Source organism: Carassius carassius, chromosome 38, assembly GCF_963082965.1.
Source record: "Carassius carassius chromosome 38, fCarCar2.1, whole genome shotgun sequence".
NCBI classification, from domain to species: Eukaryota; Metazoa; Chordata; class Actinopteri; order Cypriniformes; family Cyprinidae; genus Carassius; species Carassius carassius.
This window is the reverse complement of record NC_081792.1, coordinates 4,412,833-4,436,007: the sequence shown is the minus strand read 5'-3', so window position 1 is coordinate 4,436,007 and position 23,175 is coordinate 4,412,833. Positions and strand designations below refer to the sequence as shown.

Sequence of the window (23,175 nt, the reverse complement as noted above, 5' to 3'; positions counted from 1 at the left end):
CACTGTTAGTTAATATAATATGTTATTAAGGAATGGATACATTATGACTCATTTAACTAATAACAACAATTTATTGATTTCTTTATCTATGAATCATATAAAATGTTCATTTGTTGCCAATGCAGTAATAATTAATAAATGGTTTGGTCCTTAATGAGTTATATATTAAGTCATGATTATCTGTGCATGAATTAAGCATGAATTAATGCATTTAATTGTATTTATTTAATGCATACTAGTGCAAGCATATTGTAAAGTGAGTTGTGTTTTTATGTTAACATAAAAATAAAGTGTCAAATATATAAAGTTGTTTTGAATGAATAACCTGTAGTTCAGACAAGCTAATAATTCAGCTAATCAATGTAAAATATTATAATAAAAAAAAGTATTTCATATTTTTGTAGATTAGTCGACCAAGCAGAATATAAAGTATATTAAGTTACAGTTTTACCAGCTGCAACATTAAAACGATTCTTACACATTAATGCATTACTTGTTATAATGCAATAATATAGTATGCATTATGCTTCTACTTTTAGTACTTTAAGTATATTTTGATTCTAGAATTTTGAATGTATGATCTTTACTTGTAATAGAGCAGACAAATTTGTGAAAAAATTGTCTTTAAAAAGGAGATCACATAGAATAGACTGAACTTTCCCTTCCCTGTCTCAGGTGGGACAAAAGTTATATTTTAATGTATAATAATTATCTGAAAAATTACCTCTTACTCTGGGATAATTCTGATATGTTAGCCAACATTTTTAGCCTGTAGGAAAATATATACACAAACAAAGCATGATATAAAATCAACATTAAAAGGTGATCATAAGTAAATATAGTTCACTTTTTTTAATTTAGATGGAACCTCGCTTCAGGAGACGGGCTGATGGAAGCCTGAATCTGACGGATACAGTGGAAGCATCAAAGGTGAAGGAAGCCAACAAAGGAAAGTCATACACAAGACCCCTGCCCCCGGAGAAAGTGCTGGACAAAGCCAGGAAAAGTTTAAGTGAGCACCACGGAGATCTGTCTAACAGAAAGCACCTGTTGGGTTTCTTTGAAATCCAGTTTGGTGTATTTCGTGGGCAAACATTTAGGTGGGTGGCTGAAAATGCCATGGGGTATGCTGCTTATCTGGTGGCAGCTATGAAGAGGGACCCCACAGGAGGCAGCAAAGACTCCCAAGAACATGCCCACAACAAGGGGAGTTTCAGGGAGTATATTGAGCTCTTTCCTTCTGGCAGAATTGCCATTGCCATGAAGGAAGAGCAATATGCTGGGAAAGCTCCCCAGCATGCTGCTGACTCCCAGCACTCTGCCCCCACAGAGTTCACCACCCCCACCCAGCACGCTACCACCACCCATACTTCTACTGCCTCTCTCCGCTCCCTCTTGGTTAGGAAGTTGCCTAACCAAAAAAAACTTGAACAAGGCTGTAAAAAGACTGGTTTCCCCCCTCAAAGTCGCACCTTGTAAGCAAACATTTATTTGTATAACACTTTTTTGGTTTGTTTAGCATTTATTGCTGTTCAGTAGTCATGTTTATCTGTTTGTCCTGTGTTTTTTTTGTAGCTTTGGCCCAGGCACGTGCGCGGCCCTCAGCCACCCTCACCTGTCCGACTGTGTCCCTTGAGACAGCCACAGGACCCTCAGCCACCCTCACCTCTCCGACTGTGTCCCTTGAGACAGCCACAGGGCCCTCAGCCACCCTCACCTGTCCGACTGTGTCCCTTGAGACAGCCACAGGACCCTCAGCCACCCTCACCTGTCCGACTGTGTCCCTTGAGACAGCCACAGGGCCCTCAGCCACCCTCACCTGTCCGAGTGTGTCCCTTGAGACAGCCACAGGACCCTCAGCCACCCTCACCTGTCCGACTGTGTCCCTTGAGACAGCCACAGGGCCCTCAGCCACCCTCACCTGTCCGACTGTGTCCCTTGAGACAGCCACAGGACCCTTAGCCACCCTCACCTGTCCGACTGTGTCCCTTGAGACAGCCACAGGGCCCTCAGCCACCCTCACCTGTCCGACTGTGTCCCTTGAGACAGCCACAGGACCCTCAGCCACCCTCACCTGTCCGACTGTGTCCCTTGAGACAGCCACAGGGCCCTCAGCCACCCTCACCTGTCCGACTGTGTCCCTTGAGACAGCCACAGGACCCTCAGCCACCCTCACCTGTCCGACTGTGTCCCTTGAGACAGCCACAGGACCCTCAGCCACCCTAACCTGTCCGACTGTGTCCCTTGAGATAGATGACAGCACACTGCTGGCAGAGGCAGCTAAGTTTGAGGAGTCATATGTGGTATGTACGTCTATACTTATTTAAAGTATTCAACGTTTACTTTCCAGGGATAATAAAGTAAAGTGAAGCAATGTGAATTTGTTTATTTATGTGTTTATTTTCTGTTTTTCTATTTTATTTTATTTTTTCAGCAAGACGAGTCTGTCTTCCTGCTGGATGGACACACACCCTGCCTGAAGTGGACCAGAGGTGGATCTCCAAGGCCCTGTTCAGGTGGACAGCACAGGGGCATCCTGAGCTGGTATTTAGTAGGGTGAACAAACTTTGGTGGTATCCTCCACCGGTGCCACTGAAGACCAGTAATTCTCCTTCCTTGGAGAATTACTTTGGCCATCGCCTGCTGCTCTGGATGCCACGAAAACTGTGGCAAGTGAAGCTGACTTGTCCGCATCCAGACTGTCAAAAAGAACTTCTGACCTCAGCTGGCTTGCATCAAAAGATCAGGCAGGTGGTTGCCATGGGTGAGATGTACTTTGTGGCATCTGAGTACCTTGCCTGCCGAAGATGTAAAAGGAAGGTCATCAGCTGGAGCCATGATCTCGTTTCCCAGCTCGACATTGGCCACAGGGTGCTGTTCCCTTGCATTCTTACTTCAAAACTTGCATGTGACTTTGAGGTAGTAACTTTGATGCGTCAGCGTGGGCTGGGAAACAGCAGCAGCCAGATCCAGCGCAAGCTACAGGAGCGTCATGTTGATGTCTGGTTGCAAAAGACAGTCCAGTATCTGACAGATTGCAAGGGGATTGCCAGTGCTGTCACGTCGAGCCTAATCCTGCCTGTGACATTTGAACCTGCTCCTTCAATGCCTTCTATACCCAAGCACCGATGGCTGATGCAGGTGTATGCCCAGGATGTCCTGCAAAGGCTGGATGAGGTCAAGGCCACTATAACATCACAATATGGTCGAATCTTAAAAATGGATTCTACCAAAAAAGTGGCCAGAAAACTAGCAGGACGCAGCTATGGCACTGCTACTTGGGCAACTAATGTTGGCAATGAGCATGGACAGGTGATCATGTCCGTGATCACAGCGAGCAAAGGTTTTGGTCTGGGGCCAATGATAGAAGGCCTTATCAAGCGATACAGAGTGGCTGGTGTGGCTCCTCCCGAAGTGCTGTATGTCGACCGAGACTGCTGTGGCAACACTCTTTTGAGGAGGATGTTTGAAGAGTGGGGGCAAATGACCATCCGGTTAGATGTCTGGCACTTCATGCGAAGGTTTGCTGTCGGCTGCACCACCGACTCTCACCAGTTATATGCCACATTTATGAGTGGCCTCAGCCATTGTATTTTCATGTGGGACCAGGTCGACCTGGCTGCCCTGAAGACGGCTAAGCAAGCAGAGCTGGAAGCTGATGGGAAACCATCATCCGAGGCTGATGTGCTGCGCTTTATCAGTCGTAGCGAGCTAGCGCTACATTGCAGGAGAACCACTCGCGGGACCAAAGAGACCCTGGCGCTGATTGAGAGCCATGTTCAGGCCTTTGATGGAGATGCTGGTCGTGACACTCTGGGAGTCCCACTAATAAACTCAGCCCGCATGAGAGAGATTTTAAAGTCCCAGCGGAAGCATGTGGCCTGCATCCAGGATCCTGCCGGTGTGCAGCTCTACATGCAGACGGGTACTGTACTGAAGGGAGGACACCGCCTGCCAACATACCGCTGTGCCAGAGGTTCCACTTCACTTGAGTCATTTCACTTGCACCTTAACAGATTCATCCCAGGTTAATGAATTATTTAACTGAATTATTAAATTAAGATATGATTTATACTGAAATAATTATGAGAATTGCAAGAACAGCTATTTGTGTATTTATATGAAATTTTTGTTCTGTGAATTTATTATAATTTTTTTTTTCATTTATAGGCACGCTGGCAAGTGACACCTTCTTTCAGGCATATCTTTTGGATGGGCTTGCAAGGTGGAATGAGGACCGGGCTGTGGCAGCAACAACTAATCAGCAGCAACCACATTCCTACAACCATCTTCTGCGTCATGCTGTCAACACTCTTGCAGAGGAGCTTATGGGCATGAAAATCATTCCTTATGTTGGGCCAAGAAAGTACACTGGTATATAACAATTTTTTTTTTTGTTTTTAGTGACACATTAATTTAAGTATAAACCACTGAACCACTAAGTTATAATATAATATTATGGTTAGTTATCTAATTGTCAATGTTTTTCCATTTTAAAGGTGAGCTTATTGGAGTGGAATATCTTTACCAGCAAACTGGTAAAGTTCTGCAGGACTACAAGTTGGCCATTGAAGAGTCAGAGACCACTGAGGTTGGTATAGAGGTGGATGAAGGTTATGCTGAACTTGAGGAGTTTCAGGACATCACTGTCCCCACCTTTGACACTGAACGGACACCTGCTGCCTCTTCACAAGCATCAGTGTCTGCAGCGTCTGCAGCATCATCTCCAACTCCTCCAGCAACCAGCTCCACGTCATCACTGTTTGTGGTCCCTCCATCACCAGTGTCATCTCCTGTCAGCAGCTCACTGCACACTCAATCAAATCTAGGACTCTTTCCTGGAGCACATAGCTGTGAGTTTTACCAAAGTATTCATAAAGATTTCGGTATTTGTTATCACACTAACTATAAATTTGTATTTATCACATTGAAAGGCATAAATACAAATTTCAAATCAATATTTACCTTTTTGATGTTGTCCCAGTGGACCGATTATCTGCAGAAACGGATCGTCCAACATCGGAAGAGAACACTTCACATGATGTAAGGGCCCAGTTTATTTTTTATTTACATTTACATGTATGTAAACATAATCTGGGTTACATTGGATGTGCTTTCATGTGAATATTTGTTTTCATTGATGCTATCAAAAGTTCCTAAATTATCTTTCATTTTAGGATTCGGTTGGACCTGATAATATTGAGGGGTATGGAGCCGTGCAGGACTTGGCCGAATTCTTGGTTGGCCTCAGAGACCACCGTCTGGCTTTGTCGGGAGAAGAGTGCATCAAGATCATCTCCCTATGGCAGGCATTGGGGGAGTATGACAGGAAAAAGACCATTTACCCACCACGTCACCAAACCAACCTAAAACAGGGACGATTCAGGGCCACTAAGAAGATTGTGGCCCCAGGTGTGGAGAGCACCAAAAGGTATGTTATATTTAGTAAACAGGGTTTACAAATTGTTTTGTAATATATATATATATATATATATATATATATATATATATCTGAAACTGGCTGAAATATCATCTACAACTTTTTTTGTTTAGTAACCTGACACCTTCATGACTAGCTTATCTTGGTTATAACATAAATTATTAGTTGTGATTTACATTTAATTCTGACTATATATATTAGGTTGCTAAGTGTGTTACATTGCTATGGACACAGTTACAACCGTACATTGGAATAATTAATTTAGCAGAAACAAAGCAATCATTTCTTAAATCTGTAAAATCATTTTGTATCAATATGTTGTGTCAAATAATTTGTCTTTTACTGTACTTTAGTAAGTAGCCATGTAATAAGCGGGATAATATGCAGTCATTATTGTGAATAAAATCTGACAGGCTGACTAACAACAACCTGTAATAATTCCACAACACAGTAATCCAGTAGAGACCTGATTTATTGATATGACATTTCAACATCAATCTAAAAACAAAACAAAGAATGAAAACATAACTATGGGCAGATATTATCAATGAACATTTAGACAACACAAAGCAAAACAGACAGAATAGGAAAGGGAAAATAAAAATAAGATCACACAATGAAAACAATCTTACATTAATAATATGTATCCTGTTGTAATTTGCAGGTGTTTCGTTGGGGCTCATAGTCCTGCACAGTGGCCTGACTGCAACCGAGTGGTGGAGGCCATTTTCACAAGGCTCTGTGCTCTCTACCCAAACGCGGTGCGCTGTGACGGAGTAAGGGTGTCCCGCTTCACTGTTGTAGCACGTGCTTACAAGCACATCCGAGAGTGCATCCTCACTAATGCTAAGGTGATGAGTGAGACCACCATCCAGCTCCCAGAAGTGAACGCTGCAACAGTCACACAATGGTGAGTAAATAAGCATTGTCACCGCTAAGCCTAAACTTAAAGCAGCTAAGGGCTGATGTTACACGGCAACTTTTTTTGATCAATGCTGCTGGGCAACTTTGGTTAATATTGCCATCAACAGGCAACCAGGCAAGACACAGAGCGCAAGATTGATCTGAAGTATCCAGATTGAAATTTGTTACCCATTCTCAGTGGGGAACGTACCCAAGAAACACTTCTCAAAATTTTTTGTATCATCAGCCTTAATGTAACCATGGCTGGTTTGCAGGTCTAGAAACAAATCAACAAGAGTTCAACATCTGTTTTCTTCTTCATTATGAAAGATAAGATTTATGACATGGATCAGCCGTCTTCAGCAGACTGCAAGAATCAATAATTCATAATACAATGTTAATCTCAATAAAGTAGCCATTTCACAAAAGCAGTAATACATTAGACGACTGCTGTGTGATCTCAGCTGTGTCATGCTGCTGCGTCATAGTCATGACAAATAGTAGTTGATCTTTTGTATTGCTTAAATGTTTATTAACCCTTAGGGTACTAAGCCCTTTTTGGTCCGTTTTCTCTATTTTTACATTTCGGCTTATAAACCATATGTAATGATGATGGACCACCATGTATTTGGTATCGATGGATTCAGAAGACCCTAAGCTACCATAAGCATGCATGCAATATGTTTATAAAGGAAGTATGAGTGAAAAATTGTACAATAAACTAGAGAATTTCAAAACAAAAATGAGATTTTTGTCATTTATTACTGAAAATCCTACCTCACACAACAAAAGTGAAAAGTTTTTGACCCAAAAATATATTTTTCAAACCCTTTGCTTGACAGAAATGGGTTAATGTTCAATCAAATGTGTAAAGAACAATTCAATAATTAACTTTATTTACAAACAGTCCTAGGCGTTTTTTCATTTTTGGGACTAAGCCCTTTTTGGTCTGTTTTCTCTATTTTTACATTTCGGCTTATAAACCATATGTAATGATGATGGACCACCATGTATTTGGTATCGATGGATTCAGAAGACCCTAAGCTACCATAAGCATGCATGCAATGTGTTTATAAAGGAAGTATGAGTGAAAAATTGTACAATAAACTAGAGAATTTCAAAAACGAAAATTAGATTTTTTTTTGTCATTTATTACTGAAAAACACACAATATAGAACAGTTTTTGAAAAAAAAAATTTTTTTCAAACTCTTTGCTTGACAGAAATGTGTTATTGTTTAATCAAATGTGTAAAGAACAATTAAATAATTAACTTTTTTTTACAAACAGTCCTAGGCATGCCAGTGAGCAAAGCAAGGCCAGGAGGTCTTGTTGTACACTTTGCTTGCCTTGCAGTGCTCACAGTACTTTCTGACATCTGCAGGCTTGTGTGCAGGGTTTGCTGGGTCCAAGGGACAATGGGTAGGGGTGTGCGGCGAGTTGTCCTGTCTGCATCCTGCATCAGAGCAAATACACAATCAAACTGGAAGCTTTTTTTGTGTCAAAATTCAATGTAGAAAAAATAACTCCTATAAACTCATGTAACCCTATGAAACTCCACTGTACACTAAAAACACATTTCACCTCTCTTGACCTGAGCAGTTTACTTAGTTGAGTAAGTCAGTCTATTGAAACAAATTGCACACCACTCTTGAACTGAGTTTACAGGGAAAGAGTAGTATGGTACACTAAAACAAATATTTCATGCCTCAATCGCTATCTGACTAAAAATCCAAAACATATACATACTCAAGATGTATGATATAATAAATTATAATGATAAAGAGGTTATTTGAAGTTACATACCAGTCCTCAAATGGATCTTCCCCATCCTGGTAAAATACTTCGTCATCTGTGTAAAAGCTGTCTGCTCCAGATTTCCCCTCGTCACTTTCCAGTAATTGTTCCAGAGCTTGTTCTGCCCTAAATCTTTTACTGCTTGCAATTTTGATAAAACAATTCTGTAATAATGCTATATCTCTCTCGAATTTATCTCTTTGTGCTCGCTAATACTCCGATCGTTCTCTGTAACACTCCGATCGCTTTCTGCTTTCTCCACTTCATGCTGATTCTCCGATCGGTTATTGATTACACCTGGCTGGAGGTCGTTTTACTATAGTCCAGCTCAGCTTTTACAAGGCTACAGCAGAGCTACAGAGTCCTCTGAATGGCTAGAATAAATCATGGTAACCTTCCTCTGATTGGGTTAGAAAAATATTCCTCCCAGCGGTTTTTACATTGGTTGTTGCGTGTTGAATCTGCCTAACATAATAGTTTTCATTGGCCTGTTTACGCAGTGGTATTGCGCAATAAGGGAAGCGTGTTTAATATACAAACTGGATACCGCTGTTTTCAGTGGAATCTGAGGAAGACGGCAAAAAAAACCGCATCTCTCTAGCATTAATAGTTTTTAAGATAACTACACATTTGTAAAAGTATGCCATTTTGGGCGGTACCGCCCAATCCGTCCCAAGAGGGTTAATATCTGTCGTTTTATGTTTCCCAGGTTCAGCAGGCGTGGCAAGTCACAGGAACAAGAGATTTTGAAGCAGGGTATCCAAGCCCCAGACGCACCCATGGCAGGACCCGAGACGCTTCCTGCGGCTATGCAGAAAGGACCAACTCTCTATCCAGGCAATTTGGCTGAGCCTCACCTTTTTATCCTGCCACCAAACACTTCTGGGAAGGCAAAACTTAAGGGGAGGTTGCAACCCCAGGCCATCTCCCAGGCTCCAACATCACATCAAGGCCTTCCTGTCATTGCACCAGCACTACCCATCTCTCTCCCTTTCATTTTACCATCTGTGCAGCTTCCTACAATGAAAGGCACTTGCGCGCCATCCTCTACAGTGCCAGGTACCTCACAGGTGATGTTCTTCAACTTCCCTTTACCTTCAGCTCTGCCACCATCAGCTAAGACACAGACATCCGGTCAAGATGTTCCTTACTCCACTCAGCAATACAGAAAGAGAAAACTGGAGAGGGAGCGCACTGGAACTGTCACAAGAAAATATGTGAAGAAGACAGATGTCATTCTTTGCAGAAAGTGTAACAAAGAGAGAAAGCCACCATCACATCTTCAGTACTTTGGCAACTGGTTCTGCAAAGAGTCTGAGACTCAATCATATGGTGAATGGAGGGCTGTGCTGCAGGCACGTGGTTATAGAAGAAAAAAAAAGGGGAATGGCAACCCTCCAGCTTCTTAAAACTGCTATTTCAGCACATTATATTTTTATTTGGTTAATGTTTGCTTTATAGTGCAATTTACAATATAAAGTGTAAATTTTTTAAAACCAAAAACCAAATGATTATTTTGGTCTAAATGAGTCTACTCCACCAAACTACTGTTATAAGCATGAGCCCCGTCAGACTGGTCGTGGAGGAGGTGTTGCAACAATATATAGTGATATTCTCAATGTTACCCAGAAAACAGGATACAGGTTTAACTCTTTTGAAATACTTCTGCTAAATGTTACACTGTCAGACATGCAAAAGAAATCTAATGTATCTCTTGCTCTGGCTACTGTGTATAGACCACCAGGGCCGTATACAGAATTCCTAAAAGAATTTGCAGATTTCCTCTCAGACCTTCTAGTTACAGTTGATAAGGCGCTAATCATGGGAGATTTTAATATTCACGTTGATAATGCAAATGATACATTAGGACTTGCGTTTACTGACCTAATAAACTCCTTTGGAGTCAAGCAAAATGTCACCGGGCCCACTCATCGTTTTAATCATACACTAGATCTAATTATATCACATGGAATCAATCTTACTGCTATAGATATTGTACCCCAATGTGATGATATTACAGACCATTTCCTTGTATCGTGCATGCTGCGTATAACTGATATTAAAAATATGTCTCAGCGTTACCGTCTGGGCAGAACTATTGTTCCAGCCACCAAAGACAGATTCGCAAATAACCTGCCTGATCTATCTCAACTGCTATTTGTACCCAAAAATACACATGAATTAGACGAAATTACTGACAACATGGGCACTATTTTCTCTAATACATTAGAAGCTGTTGCCCCCATCAAATTGAAAAAGGTTAGAGAAAAATGTACTGTGCCATGGTATAACAGTAATACTCACTCTCTCAAGAAAGTAACTCGTAGTCTTGAACGCAAATGGAGAAAAACTAACTTGGAAGTTTTTAAAATTGCATGGAAAAACAGTATGTCCAGGTATAGACAGGCTCTAAAAACTGCTAGGGCAGAGCATATCCACAAACTCATTGAAAATAACCAAAACAATCCAAGGTTTTTATTTAGCACAGTGGCTAAATTAACAAATTACCAGACGCCACCTCATTCAAATATTCCACCAACGTTAAATAGTAATGACTTTATGAATTTCTTCACTGATAAAATAGATAACATTAGAAATACAATAGCGAATGTAGATTCTACAGCGTCTAACACTTCAGTTTCATCCATCGCACCCAAAGATAAACTGCAGTGCTTTACAAATATAGGACAGGAAGAGCTAAATAAACTTATCACTGTATCTAAACCAACAACATGTTTATTAGATCCTGTACCCACTAAATTACTAAAAGAGCTGTTACCTGTAGCCGAAGAACCGCTTCTCAATATCATTAACTCGTCGTTATCTTTAGGTCACGTCCCAAAACCATTCAAGCTGGCGGTTATCAAGCCTCTTATTAAGAAACCAAAACTAGATCCTAGTGTACTGGCAAATTATAGGCCTATTTCAAATCTTCCATTTATGTCTAAAATTTTAGAAAAAGTTGTGTCTGCTCAATTGAGCACCTTCCTGCATAAAAATGATCTGTATGAAGAATTTCAGTCAGGTTTTAGGCCCCACCATAGCACAGAAACTGCACTTGTTAAAATTACAAATGACCTGCTTCTTGCGTCAGATCAAGGCTGCATCTCATTTCTAGTCTTACTTGATCTTAGTGCTGCGTTCGACACCAAAGATCATGACATACTCATAGATTGATTACAAAACTATACAGGTATTCAAGGGCAGGCTCTAAGATGGTTTAGATCCCACCTGTCCGATCGCTACCATTTTGTTTACTTAAATGGGGTGTCATCTCATTTATCATCAGTAAAATATGGAGTGCCACAAGGATCCGTCCTAGGTCCCCTTCTATTTTCAATATACATGTTGCCCCTTGGTAATATTATTAGAAAATACGGAATTAGCTTCCACTGTTATGCTGATGATACTCAGCTATATATTTCAACGAGACCAGATGAAACTTCCCAATTATCTAAGCTAACAGAGTGTGTTAAAAAAACGAAAAAAAGATTGGATGACAAATAATTTTCTCCAATTAAATTCGGATAAGACAGAGATATTAATTATTGGACCAAAAAACACCACACAGAATCTTGTAGATTACAATCTGCAACTAGACGGATGTACTGTTACTTCCTCTACAGTCAGAAATCTGGGTGTTATATTGGACAGCAATTTGTCTTTTGAAAATCATATTTCCAATGTTACAAAAACCGCATTCTTCCATCTTAGAAACATTGCCAAGCTACGAAACATGTTATCTGTTTCTGATGCAAAAAAGCTAGTTCATGCTTTCATGACCTCTAGACTGGACTATTGTAATGGACTTCTAGGTGGTTGTCCTGCTTCGTCAATAAACAAGCTACAGGTAGTCCAAAATGCAGCACTTAGAGTCCTTACCAGGTCAAGAAAATATGATCATATTACCCCAATTTTACAGTCTCTGCACTGGCTACCTATTAAGTTCCGTATCAGTTACAAATTATCATTACTTACCTATAAGGCCCTAAATGGTTTAGCTCCTGCGTACCTAACTAGCCTTCTACCACGCTCCAACCCATCACGCACCCTAAGGTCACAAAACGCTGGACTTTTGGTAGTTCCTAGGATAGCAAAGTCCACTAAAGGAGGTAGAGCTTTTTCACATTTGGCTCCCAAACTCTGGAATAGCCTTCCTGATAATGTTCGGGGTTCAGACACACTCTCTCTGTTTAAATCTAGATTAAAAACGCATCTCTTTCGCCAAGCATTCGAATAATGTATCTCTTAAATTGTGAGTGTAGTTGCATCTGCATTTTTATTCTTTAGCTTGGGTTAAACTAATTTTACTTTGTTGGATCAACAGCTATGCTAATGATGTATCTATTTTGTTTCTATGTTTTGCCACGGGATTTACATCCCGTGGTAACTAGGATTTACACAAGCTCCAGTCTGGATCCAGAACACCTCAGAAGAGATGATGCTGACCCTTATTTATTTTTCTAAAATCCTGTCAAACGTGCACAAACTACTAGCTACTACTAAATATTGTAGAAACATAATTTTCTGTAAAGTTGCTTTGTAATGATTTGTATTGTAAAAAGCGCTATACAAATAAACTTGAATTGAATTGAATTGAATTTACAAGTCTCCAACAATGACAGCTGTCTCTAAAATGTGTAATTACTGTGTGTTTCCTCTGCTGCATGCCTCTGTTGGAAAAATATTTCATACCATTATATATATACGGTATGTTTATGTTTTTATTATTATCATTATTTTGTTTTTGGTGTATTTGATTTACTATTTTTTTAGGGGCGAATATGTCATAATTGCACTTCTATGGTCCATTTTTGTTTTGATTTACTTTTTTTTGGCTAATATGTCAAAATTGCACTACTGTGGTAAATGTTTGTCTTGGTTTACTATTTATTATTTTCTTAGTCTGATGTCAAAATTGCACTGCAAATGTTTGTTTTGGTTTGATATTTATTATATTTTTACACTGATATGTAAAAAGTTTACTACTGTGGTAAACATTTTTGGTTTACTGTTTATTATTTTTAATTGATGTGTCAAAATTGCACTACTGTTCTAAATGTTTTATTGGCTTTAAAATGTATATGGAGATTAAAAGGGTTGTTAATATTTGCCCCTCACACTATTGTTATTGTGTTTGTTTTGGTTTGATATTTATTATATTTTTTAAACTGATATGTAAACATTTTACTACTGTGGTAAACATTTTTCGTTTACTGTTTATTATTTTTAATTGATGTGTCAAAATTGCACTACTGTTCTAAATGTTTTATTGGCTTTAAAATGTATATGGAGATTAAAAGGGTTGTTAATATTTGCCCTCACACTATTGTTATTGTGTTTGTTTTGGTTTGATATTTATTATATTTTTTAAACTGATATGTAAGCATTTTACTACTGTGGTAAACATTTTTGGTTTACTGTTTATTATTTTTAATTGATGTGTCAAAATTGCACTACTGTTCTAAATGTTTTATTGGCTTTAAAATATATATGGAGATTAAAAGGATTGTTAATATTTGCCCTCACACTATTGTTATTGTGCCTTTTTGTATTCTCACAATATTTGTACATGCATATATATTTGCACTGCTGTTATAATTTTTTTATTGACTTTATATTTGCAAATAAAAAGGGTTGTTAATCTTTATCTTTGCACTAGCAATGTTTTTGTGCCTATTTCTCACTGTATTTGAAGTTGCAATTTTTTTTTAAGTTCGACTCCTGGCTGTCTCGCTCTCTGCTTGTTTTTCTCCGGCTTATTTTGTTGTTGTGTTTTTTTTCTCTTCTCCAAAATCCAGAAGAAAAGGCAAATCTTCAGGCATTCTTCTTTTTTTCCAAAAAAGACATATTCTGCACACCCTTTCCGATGTCTAGGGAAGACACGGACATGCTTCGGTATTGCCATTCATCTCACAAGCACTCCGACAAGCTCGGCGATTATAGGGGAAATAAACTGCAGGCTGGCAGCCAGTGGATTTTCGAATGAACAATTTCATCGCTACTCTGTAACTGCTTCATTACTTTGAAGGGTATAAAGCCATGTGGTTTTGATGTCATGGGCTTGCCATTTTGAAGCCTTATCACTAGTTGCCACCTGGACATTTAGAATAAGTTGTAAACTGAGTTAAACTGAAGGAGCGAATAATCAGCAACTTTGCCGATTAAAAATTGGTCTCACTTTCATTGTTACCCTCACAATGTCATTTTTGTATCTTGACAGAGTGACAATAGGCAGTTTTTCCTCTAGATAACGGTTGCCGTGTGTGTTTTCAAATGGATGACACAAGTATTTTCACCTGGAAAAGAGCTTAATTACCAGTTCGAGGTATCAATTCAGCAATCACAGGAATCTGCCCAAATAAACTGAACTCCCGGGGTGAGTAAAAAAAACAGATCCCTTGAATGCATACAACACTATATAATTCAGAAAACCGTCCTTTTGGATAATTCTTGTTTTGCCAAATTATTATCACATTGTTACAGTCGCAGACCTAAAGCAACAGGCCACTACAAGATCCTGCGCCCACACTGACCACATGTATGGAAAGTGCGCCAGAAGCCAATGGCCAGTTTAAGGTTTCCAAATCCCATATGGTCTAGCGCTTAGGATTCCAGGTTTTCACCTAGGCGGCCCAGGTTTGACTCCCGGTATGGGAACGCATGCTCCTTTTTGATTCCCTCCTCAAAAATCCAGCACATCTTCCTGCACCAGAAGTGACTTTTTGGCCAGCAGTAGAGCTACAAGACCATGATATGTCAAGGTTCTGTCTCACACTTTGACCCTTTGATAGCTCAGCTGGTAGAGTGGAGGACTGTAGGTTGGAGTGTTGGCAATCCTTAGGTTGCTGGTTCGACTCCGGCTCGAAGGAGGTTATTTTTTCAAGTGCTCACCATTTTTTTGGTTTGGAGCTGGCTTTCTCGCAGCTGTTAGCAGAGCTAGAATTCGCAGTGCACAATTGGAAGCCAAAAGAGCTTTCCCTGACCGGGAATCGAACCCGGGCCGCGGCGGTGAGAGCGCAGAATCCTAACCACTAGACCACCAGGGAGGGGCTGGTGGGCCGGTGGGCTGGTGGGCTGGTGGGCTGGTGGGCTGATGGGCTGGTGGGTTGGTGGGCTTACCTCCTGAAAACAAGGTGAGAATAATCAGACAGCAATGCTTGCCACTGTCACATCTAAAACCAACAACTCTGTAGCAATCAGGGTTCTTTACTATTGGTGGGCCAGTGGCGCTCCATGTCACCTGTAGGTCGTGGTTATTCTTTGTTATGACAGCCAATCACGTTCCCGGCTGCAACCATGAAATTTATGTTTTAGCCAATCGGCGCTCGTATCGCAACCGTGAATTGGCCAATCAGCGCTCGTATCGTAACCGCGAATTAGCCAATCAGCGCTCGTATCGCAACCGTGATTCCGCCCAGTAACAACAAGAAATTGACCAATCAGCGCTCGTTCCTCAACCGTGATTCTTCATAGTAACAAGTTATCAACAACAATTGATAACGTCAAGAACCCCCGGAGACTTGCGGATCACAGCTGAAGAAGAAGATAACGGTCATCGATTAATTTCTAACCAACATTTGCAATGTAAGTGAATCTTTTATCAATAAAAAAGTAACACTTACAACACTGGTGCACAAATATCCATTAATTTACACTTAGAAAATGCACAGATAATCATGAGTTAATGTAAACGAATGAATGACTAATTTAAACCATTAATTAATGACTATTACATCAGCAACTAATAAACATTCTATATGTTTCATAGATAAATTAATAAATACAATTTTATTAGTTAAATTTACTTTAATGTATTCGTTCCTTAATAACATTTTATTAACTAATGACGTAAATGTATATTTTAATTACTACAGTGGCCAAAGCTATTTACTTCAACTTCCAGTTGTCAGCTTTAATTAATCATTAGCTAATGATTTTCAAAGGAATCATTTTATAACTTTACATGTTGAGGTAAAGAGCTATTAACCAATTGTTAATATGTTATTGTGGTTATGGATTTTTTTTTAAATTAGTCATGTACCTCAACAAGTAAAGTTAAAGTAAAAACATAATGATATCTTTACAAATTATTATCTAATGATTCATTAATGATATAATTTTACACTGTTAGTTAATATAATATGTTATTAAGGAATGGATACATTATGACACATTTAACTAATAACAACAATTTATTGATTTCTTTATCTATGAATCATGTGAATATTTGTATTCACTGATGCTTTCAAAAGTTCCTAAATTATCTTTCATTTTTAATTATTTTTTTCATTTTTAATTATTTTTAATTATTTCATTTAAATTATCTTTCTTTTCATTTCGCAGGGTTTACAATTTTTTTTTAATATATATATATATATATATCTGAAACTAGCTGAAATATCACCTACAACTTTTTTTGTTTAGTAACCTGACACCTTCATGACTAGCTTATCTTGGTTATAACATAAATTATTAACTGTGATTTACGTTTAATTCTGAATATATATTAGGTTGCTAAGAATGTTACATTGGAATAATTAATTTAGCAGAAACAAAGCAATCATTTCTTAAATCGGTAAAATCATTTTGTATCAATATGTTGTGTCAAATAATTTGTCTTTTACTGTACTTTAGTAAGTAGCCATGTAATAAGCGGGATAATATGCAGTCATTATTGTGAATAAAATCTGACAGGCTGACTAACAACAACCTGTAATAATTCCACAACACAGTAATCCAGTAGAGTCCTGATTTATTGATATGACATTTTAACATCAATCTAAAAACAAAACAAAGAAAGAAAACATAACTATGGGCAGATATTATCAATGAACATTTAGACAACACAAAGCAAAACAGACTAGGAAAGGGAAAATAAAAATAAGATCACACAATGAAAACAATCTTACATTAATAATATGTATCCTGTTGTAATTTGCAGGTGTTTTCGTTGGGGCTCATAGTCCTGCACAGTGGCCTGACTTCAACCGAGTGGTGGAGGCCATTTTCACAAGGCTCTGTGCTCTCTACCCAAACGTGGTGCGCTGTGACGGAGTGAGGGTGTCCCGCTTCACTGTGGTAGCATGTGCTCACAAGTACATCCAAGAGTGCATCCTCACCAATGCTAAGGTGATGAGTGAGACCACAATCCAGCTCCCAGAAGTGAACGCTGCAACAGTCACACAATGGTGAGTAAATAAGCATTGTCACCGCTAAGCCTAAACTTAAAGCAGCTAAGGGCTGATGTTACACGGCAACTTTTTTTGATCAATGCTGCTGGGCAACTTTGGTTAATATTGCCATCAACAGGCAACCAGGTAAGACACAGAGCGCAAGATTGATCTGAAGTATCCAGATTGAAATTTGTTACCCATACTCAGTGGGGAACGTACCCAAGAAACACTTCTCAAAATTTTTTGTATCATCAGCCTTAATGTAACCATGGCTGCTTTGCAGGTCTAGAAACAAATCAACAAGAGTTCAACATCTGTTTTCTTCTTCATTATGAAAGATAAGATTTATGACATGGATCAGCTGTCTTCAGCAGACTGCAAGAATCAATAATTCATAATACAATGTTAATCTCAATAAAGTAGCCATTTCACAAAAGCAGTAATACATTAGACGACTGCTGTGTGATCTCAGCTGTGTCATGCTGCTGCGTCATAGTCATGACAAATAGTAGTTGATCTTTTGTATTGCTTAAATGTTTATTAATATTGGTTGTTTTATGTTTCCCAGGTTCAGCAGGCGTGGCAAGTCACAGGAACAGGAGATTTTGAAGCAGGGTATCCAAGCCCCAGACGCACCCATGGCAGGACCCGAGACGCTTCCTGCAGCTATGCAGAAAGTACCAACTCTGTATCCAGGCAATTTGGCTGAGCCTCACCTTTTTATCCTGCCACCAAACACTGCTGGGAAGGCAAAACTTAAGGGGAGGTCGCAACCCTAGGCCATCTCCCAGGCTCCAACATCACATCAAGGCCTTCCTGTCATTGCATCAGCACTACTCATCTCTCTCCCTTTCATTTTACCATCTGTGCAGCTTCTTACAGTGAAAGGCACTTAAGCGCCATCCTCTACAGGTACCTCACAGGTGATGTTCTTCAACCTCCCATTACCTTCAGCTTTGCAACCATCAGCTCAGACACAGACATTCGGTCAAGATGTTCCTTACTCCACTCAGCAATACAGAAAACTGGAGAGGGAGCGCACTGGAACTGTCACAAGAAAATATGTGAAGAAGACAGACATCATTCTTTGCAGAAAGTGTAACAAAGAGAGAAAGCCACCATCACATCTTCAGTACTTTGGCAACTGGTTCTGCAAAGAGTCTGAGACTCAATCATATGGTGAATGGAGGGCTGTCACAAGAAAATATGTGAAGAAGACAGACATCATTCTTTGCAGAAAGTGTAACAAAGAGAGAAAGCCACCATCACATCTTCAGTACTTTGGCAACTGGTTCTGCAAAGAGTCTGAGACTCAATCATATGGTGAATGGAGGGCTGTGCTGCAGGAACGAGGTTATAGATGAAGAAAAAAGGGAAATGGCAACCCTGCAGCTTCTTAAAACTGCTATTTCAGCACGTGATATTTTTATTTGGTAACTTAATGTTTGCTTTATAGTGCAATTTACAAGTCTCCAACAATGACAGCTGTCTCTAAAATGTGTAATTACTGTGTGTTTCCTCTGCTGCATGCCTCTGTTGGAAAAATATTTGATACCATTATATATATATGGTATGTTTATGTTTTTATTATTATCATTATTTTGGTTTTGGTATATTTGATTTACTATTTTTTAGGGGCGAATATGTCATAATTGCACTACTGTGGTCCATTTTTGTTTTGATTTACTTTTTTTTGGCTAACATGTCAAAATTGCACTACTGTGGTAAATGTTTGTCTTGGTTTACTATTTATTATTTTCTTAGTCTGATGTCAAAATTGCACTGCAAATGTTTGTTTTGGTTTGATATTTATTATATTTTTACACTGATATGTAAAAAGTTTACTACTCTGGTAAACATTTTTGGTTTACTGTTTATTATTTTAAATTGATGTGTCAAAATTGCACTACTGTTCTAAATGTTTTATTGGCTTTAAAATGTATATGGAGATTAAAAGGGTTGTTAATATTCGCCCTCACACTATTGTTATTGTGTTTATTTTGGTTTGATATTTATTATATTTTTTACACTGATATGTAAACATTTTACTACTGTGGTAAACATTTTTGGTTTACTGTTTATTATTTTCAATTGATGTGTCAAAATTGCACTACTGTTCTAAATGTTTTATTGGCTTTAAAATATATATGGGGATTAAAAGGGTTGTTAATATTTGCCCTCACACTATTGTTATTGTGCCTTTTTGTATTCTCACAATATTTGTAAATGCATATATATTTGCACTGCTGTTATAATTTTTTTTATTGACTTTATATTTGCAAATTAAAAAGGGTTGTTAATCTTAATGTTTGCACTAGTAATGTTTTTGTGCCTATTTCTCACTGTATTTGAAGTTGCAAATTTTTTTAAGTATTCCAGTATTACATAACAATAAAACACACACACACAAAAACAGGGACTTTCAGAATAATTCAGAAAATATAATAATATAATGTTATACTGTAAAAAATAATATATTATACTGTAAAAAATGAGTTAGTTAGCGCTGCGTTATTCATGTATTTTGTTGTGAAAATGCACAAAAACACAAATCATGTATTTGTTGCAATGAATATTCACGTTTTGTCTGTCAAATCATTTCGACTTTTTTTATCCAGTGACAGCTTGATGCTTTTGTCCATATAAGGTATTTCCTGTAGCGTGCGTCACATAGTGGTCACGAGCTGGTACTTTTACGAGTCTGTTTTGGACTTTGTGCGAGAGAGCGCCCTCCGGCGTCCGGTATGAATGAAACATACACAACATGAGAGTGTTTACTTTGGACAGTTCCCAAATTAAAGTGGGGGGGGACGAATTTACTTTCGATTAAATTACGGGGGAGAATGATGATTACGTACGCGTGAATCAGCAGCGTCAAAGCGGACACATTCCAGGAATTCCATCACTGTTCGGAGTGGGCCGCGAACTCGCGTCCCTATGAGTCTTTTAGGATCTTTACCTCGACTAATGGGCGCCGGCCTTGGCGCAATGGATAACACGTCTGACTATGGATCAGAAGATTCTAAGTTCGACTCCTGGCTGGCTCGTTCTGTGCTTGTTTTTATCCGGCTTATTTTGTTGTTGTGTTTTTTTTTCTCTTCTCCAAAATCCAGAAGAAAAGGCAAATCTTTAGGCATTCTTCTTTTTTCCCAAAAAAGACATATTCTGCACACCCTTTCCAATGTCTAGGGAAGACACGGACATGCTTCGGTATTGCCATTCGTCTCACAAGCACTCCGACAAGCTCGGCGATTAAAGGGGAAATAAACTGCAGGCTGGCAGCCAGTTGATTTTCGAATGAACAATTTCATCGCTAATCTGTAACTGCTTCATTACTTTGAAGGGTGTAATGCCATGTTGTTTTGATGTCACGGGTTTGCCATTTTGAAGCCTTATCACTAATTGCCACCTGGACATTTAGAATAAGTTGTAATCTGCATTAAACTGAATGGGCGAATAATCAGCAACTTTGCGGATAAAAAATTGGTCTCACTTTCATTATTAACCTTACAATATGTCAATTTTGTACCTTGAAAGACCGATGATAGGCAGATTTTCATCTAGATAACGGTTGCAATGTGTGTTTTCAGATGCATGACACAAGTATTTTCACCTGGACAAGAGCTTAATTACCAGTTCAAGGTATCAATTCAGCAATCACAGGAATCTGCCCAAAAAAACTGAACCCCCGGGGTGAGTAAAAAAAACAGATCCCTTGAATGCATACAACACTATATAATTCAGAAAACCGTCCTTTTGGATAATTCTTGTTTTGCCAAATTATTATCACATTGTTACAGTCGCAGACCTAAAGCAACAGGCCACTACAAGATCCTGCGCCCACACTGACCACATGTATGGAAAGTGCGCCAGAAGCCAATGGCCAGTTTAAGGTTTCCAAATCCCATATGGTCTAGCGCTTAGGATTCCTGGTTTTCACCCAGGCGGCCCAGGTCTGACTCCCGGTATGGGAACGCATGCTCCTTTTTGATTCCCTCCTCAAAAATCCAGCACATTTTCCTGCACCAGAAGTGACTTTTTGGCCAGCAGTAGAGCTACAAGACCGTGATATGTCGAGGTTCTGTCTAACACTCTGCCCCTTTGATAGCTCAGCTGGTAGAGCGGAGGACTGTAGGTTGGAGTGTTGGCAATCCTTAGGTCGCTGGTTCGACTCTGGCTCGAAGGAGGTCTTTTTTTGCCACTGTCTAGGGAAGACACGGACATGCTTCGCTATTGCCATTCGTCTCACAAGCTCTCCGACAAGCTCTCGGATCAGAAGATTCTAGGTTCGACTCCTGGCTGGCTCGCTCTGTGCTTGTTTTTATCTGGCTTATTTTGTTGTTGTGTTTTTTTTTCTCTTCTCCAAAATTCAGAAGAAAAGGCAAATCTTCAGGCATTCTTCTTTTTTTCCAAAAAAGACATATTCTGCACACCCTTTCTGATGTCTAGGGAAGACACGGACATGCTTTGGTATTGCCATTCGTCTCACAAGCACTCCGACAAGCTCGGCGATTAAAGGGGAAATAAACTGCAGGCTGGCAGCCAGTTGATTTTCGAATGAACAATTTCATCGCTACTCTGTAACTGCTTCAATACTTTGAAGGGTGTAATGCCATGTTGTTTTGATGTCACGGGTTTGCCATTTTGAAGCCTTATCACTAATTGCCACCTGGACATTGAGAATAAATTGTAATCTGCATTAAACTGAATGAGCGAATACTCAGCAACTTTGCGGATAAAAAAATTGGTCTCACTTTCATTATTAACCTCACTATATGTCAATTTTGTACCTTGAGAGATCGATGATAGGCAGATTTTCATCTAGATAACGGTTGCAATGTGTGTTTTCAGATGCATGACACAAGTATTTTCACCTGGACAAGAGTTTAATTACCAGTTGCAGACCTAAAGCAACAGGCCACTACAAAATCCTGCGCCCACAATGACCACATGTATGGAAAGTGCGCCACTGGCCAGTTTAAGGTGTCCAAATCCCATATGGTCTAGCGGTTAGGATTCCTGGTTTTAACCCAGGCGGCCCGGGTTCGACTCCCAGTATGGGAACACATGCTTCGTTTTGCTTCCCTCCTCAAAAATCCAGCACATCTTCCTGCACCAGATGTCGAGGTTCTGTCTAACACTTTGCCCCTTCGATAGCTTAGCTGGTAGAGTGGAGGACTGTAGGTTGGAGTGTTGGCAATCCTTAGGTCGCTGGTTCGACTCCAGCTCGAAGGAGGTCTTTTTTTCAAGTGCTCACCATTTTTTTTGGTTTGGAGCTGGCTCTCTCGCAGCTGTTAGCAGAGCTTGAATTCGCAGTCCACAATTGGAAGCCAAAAGAGCTTTCCCTGACCGGGAATCGAACACAGGCCGTGGCGGTGAGAGTGCCGAATCCTAACCACTAGACCACCAGGGAGGGGCTGGTGGGCTGGTAGGCTTACCTCCTGATAACAAGTTGAGAATAAGCAGACAGCATTGCTTGCCACTGTCACATCTAAAACCAACAACTCTGTAGCAATCAGGGGTCTTTACTATTGGTGGGCCAGTGGCGCAATGGATAACGCGTCTGACTACGGATCAGAAGATGCTAAGTTCGACTCCTGGCTGGCTTGTTCTGTGCTTGTTTTTATCCGGCTTATTTTGTTGCTGTGTTTTTTTTTCTCTTCTCCAAAATCCAGAAGAAAAGGCAAATCTTCAGGCATTCTTCTTTTTTCCCAAAAAAGACATATTCTGCACACCCTTTCCGATGTCTAGGGAAGACACGGACATGCTTCGGTATTGCCATTCGTCTCACAAGCACTCCGACAAGCTCGGCGATTAAAGGGGAAATAAACTGCAGGCTGGCAGCCAGTTGATTTTCGAAT

At 39.6% G+C, this 23,175-nt stretch overlaps 3 non-coding genes across 3 annotated transcripts; 2 read left to right on the top strand and 1 right to left on the bottom strand.

Annotated features, from left to right (window-relative positions):
* Positions 1–14,922: 14,922 nt before the first annotated feature.
* Positions 14,923–15,010, top strand: trnay-gua (transfer RNA tyrosine (anticodon GUA)). Its single transcript is given in 2 exon segments — positions 14,923–14,959; positions 14,975–15,010. It is a non-coding gene; the product is annotated as a tRNA-Tyr (tRNA).
* Positions 15,011–15,115: 105 nt separating this feature from the next.
* trnae-cuc (transfer RNA glutamic acid (anticodon CUC)) lies at positions 15,116–15,187 on the bottom strand. The gene has a single exon. It is a non-coding gene; the product is annotated as a tRNA-Glu (tRNA).
* A 7,274-nt stretch (positions 15,188–22,461) lies between these two features.
* trnay-gua (transfer RNA tyrosine (anticodon GUA)) lies at positions 22,462–22,549 on the top strand. Its single transcript is given in 2 exon segments — positions 22,462–22,498; positions 22,514–22,549. It is a non-coding gene; the product is annotated as a tRNA-Tyr (tRNA).
* Positions 22,550–23,175: the final 626 nt, after the last annotated feature.